Below are 3864 nucleotides of genomic sequence, written 5' to 3'. Positions count from 1 at the left end.
GGGGCCGGAGGGCGGGGCCTGTGTGACAGAGGCGGGCAATGCGTGGGGGCGGGGGAAGGAGGGCGGGATTGGCGGGGTCAGAGGGCGGGGCCTGTGTGACAGAGGCGGGCAATGCGTGGGGGCGGGGGAAGGAGGGAGGAGTTGGCGGGTCCGTAGGGCGGGGCCTGTGTGACAGGCGGGCAATAAGTGTGGGCGGGGTTGGAAGGGGCGGGATTGGCGGGGCCGGAGGTCGGAGTGGGCGGGGCCTAGGGGTGGAGGGCGGGGCCTAGGGAGGGTGGGCGGGCCCGGAGGGCGGAGTGGGCGGGGCGAACGGGGCCGATGTCGCTGATACTCCAGTGGGCTTTGTAATGATAATCTTGATAAACTACACTTCATTACATAAATCTTATCCAGTGTATAATGTTATGCTGCTTTAAAATATAGACGCAATACATTATATGTTTATACAATTTATATGCTAAATAATTATATAAAATGGTATACTCTATGAAAAAAATGGAAGAGCCACCGTAATATGCCAGAGCTTCCATCTGAGGCAAAGAATCGGGGATTTTCTGGACAGTTCCAACATCTTTGCATGAAGGCACTGACTTTAAGAGTGAAATTTCACAAATCAGTTTATAGGGGTTGGATAAAGATATTTTCTTTCTTTGTTAATAGTAATATATTTTTATTGATTGATTTCAGAGAAAAAGAGGAAGAGAGAGAGAGACATCGATTTGTTGTTCCCCTTATTTATACATTCATTGGTTGCTTCTTCTTTGTGCCCTTACCAGGGATCAAACCCGAAACTCTGGTGTTAATATGTTAATATAGTGTCACATTATTTTGTCAGATAAGAAATTCAGTGGCAATGGAACGATTAAAGAAACATTTTCCCCTGAGAAAAATGTAATATTTAAATAAAAGAAAATATGAGAAAAATAAAAGAATAATTTAGAACACCCATGATCTCATTGTTTAAAGATAAATGATGATACAATTTTGGACTAGGTATTTTCTTCCAGAGTCAGAAACTGATAGATAAATAGATAGATAGATGTGTGTATGGCTGGATAAGGAAAAAAAATCATATTGATTTAGATATAGATATAGATACACACATATATCCCCTCTTGGAGTGGACAAAAATGAGATTTAGAGTCAGAAAGAACTTAAATGTTTAACTCTCCACTTATTACCTATGACATATTGGGCATATCTGTGTCTTGTAAACTGAAGATAATAATATTCACCTTATAAGACTCTTTGAGAATTAAATTAAATCAACAGTGATTTTCAAAATATAACTCCTGATCAGTCACATCAGCGTTATTTGGGAACTTGTTACAAATGCAAATTTTCAGGCCCCACCCAACCTTCTGCAAAGCCCTGGATGTTTCTGTGAAATTAAAGCTTGAGGACTACTGAAATGCAACACTGTATGAAGCCTGATTGGGTACTCAGTAAATGTAGCTGCCGTTAATTATGATACTTAATCTCCTCTATGTCCTTTATCATCCCCTAATCAGGTTCAACTCAGTAGCATTCACTGAATCAAAAGTCAGTTACCCTAGGCAGTAAGTGGGGGGCGGGGATGGGGGGGGGGGCGGGAATAGAGTCCACAGGAAACACCAGCCTCTTTCCAGGTCACATGTCTTGATATCTTGACCAGACAACTCCACAGAAGAAAACTATTAAGGTTAAGCCTGGCCCATGTGGCTCAGTGGTTGAGCATCAACCTATGAACCAGGAGGTAACAGTTCAATTCCTGGTCAGGGGCTCCATCCCCAATGAAGGATGTGCAGGAGGCAGCTGACCAATGATCCTCTCTCATCATTGAAGTTTCTATCTCCCTCTCCTTGCCTCTCTCTGAAATCAATAAAAACTTATTTTAAAAGGCCACTACCTTAGAGATCACCTAGTCTACACCCACCCATTACACAGGGTAGAAAACTGAAGCCCATGGACAGCATGCTGCTGTCCATTGTACCTTGGAACTAATACTCTCACTGTGGTGGTATTTTGATAGATGACACCAGGCCCTTCCCCTGGCTCAGACTCATTGATTGGAAATAGCCAACTGACCTTGCCAGTAATGAAAGTAACAGAGACATGCAAGCAAAACCTGCAACAGAATTATTTCATTCCAAAGAGAATATATCTTAAACTATTGGTCTGTCCACTATTGTTCCCATACAGTCAGATAAATATTCCGAGTGGCCCTCTCTTGAAGCACAGGTCTGGGTATAAGAGCGCTAGGAAGGCCCCTACAGTGACTCTGGTCCCCCCTAAATGAATAGTGACAAAGAGCTGCGACCAATAGAATTTCAAACAATGCCTGAAATAAAGTAAGGATTCCATATGTGTTCTTTTTTTTATTTAAAATAATTTTATGACTGAAGGGGAGCAGAATTTGCCACCCCAAAATATTGATTATTAATTGATTATTTTAACCTAGTTAGTTTTAAGAAATGAAAGACGTAAAAAAATCTTTTGATTGTCTCTCTAACTGGCTAAAAGAATTTAGATAGAGGACCTGCTTTAGGAAGAGAGAGATCATCATAGATAACTGTAGCTTAATATGAATTTGTGTGATAGTCAGGGAGGAGCCAGCAAGACCTGTGCGATCAAAGTCTTCTCTGGGCCCATTGTTACAGTGGCTCAGCAAACATTTGTTCACCAGACATTTGCTCTCCCATCTCCACGTGAATTGCCTTTCTCCCCTTTGAAGTTTCAAACCACCACCCTCCTTTTTCTCCTTAGCTCAAGATGGCAAATAAGCCTCAGGTGAGCCAGTGTTCCAATGAAACCCCTGTACTTACATAGGTCATTAAATGTGGTTCTTTTTCTTCATTAATCTGTTTCATATCAATTTGATTATTACACCAGCCAGAAGAACTAAAAGAATGGCAGGGGGGGAGGAGAAAAATGACAAGGGTAGAAATGTGTAGTGAAAAATATAAAGTCCCATAATCAAACTAGAAAGAGAAGCATATTTAACGTTTTGGGAGAGGGAGAAGCGGTGCATGCTCTGTACCACTATGCCTAGCTTTGCCCCCCATTTCTTTTGTTATTTTTATATTATTTTAAAAATATGTCTTTATTGATTTTTTTAGAGAGAGAGGAAGGGAGAGGGAGGAGGGAGAGAGTGTGAGAGAGAAACATTGATGTGAAAGAGAAGCATCCATCAGTTGCCTCCTACACTTACTCTAACTGGGATCGAACCTGCAACCTGGGTATGTCCCCTGACCTGGAATCGAACCAGCGACCTTTCAATGACTGAGCCACACTGGCCAGGGCTCTTTTGTTATTTTTAAACCTCTTTGGAGGTTTGAACAAATAAATAAAATTACACTGAACAAATGTTTACTGAATATTAATGACTCATGATCACATTATCACTATCACGCACTGATGGCTCATGGTCGTGTGGTACTGAGCAATTGAAAGGTAACAGTTCTTGATCACAGCCCCTAAAGGCCACTGATCTCTCCAACAAAGGTGGGTCCTACTGGGGCCCCTATGTTGGTCTTGACCAAGATCATTTATTCAGCTTACCCACAGTGCAGCTTCTTGAAATTTGTAAACCCCAGGGAATTCTTCCACACCCTCTGACTTCCTGTAGCTCACCACCAAGGCCTGGCCCATCTCTAGATAGTACTCCTCTCACGCTTTGGTATTAAGTTAGTGTTGCCACTACATTGCAAGATTCTTGAAGACAGGGCAAGGCTGCATCCTTCTCAACTTGCCTCTCAGAATGTTTTCATAGAGCCTTGAAGGGATACAAAAGATCTTTGACGTCACACTAAAAATTTTCAACCTCTTGTACCCTCTCAAGTCTACCCAGCTGCAACTACAACAATAAAGTTGCAACAAAATAGA

This window comes from Myotis nattereri (genome assembly GCF_964212035.1).
Source record: "Myotis nattereri genome assembly, chromosome: 14".
NCBI classification, from domain to species: domain Eukaryota; kingdom Metazoa; phylum Chordata; class Mammalia; order Chiroptera; family Vespertilionidae; genus Myotis; species Myotis nattereri.
The sequence above is the reverse complement of the archived record's forward strand: the minus strand, read 5'-3'. Positions refer to the sequence as shown.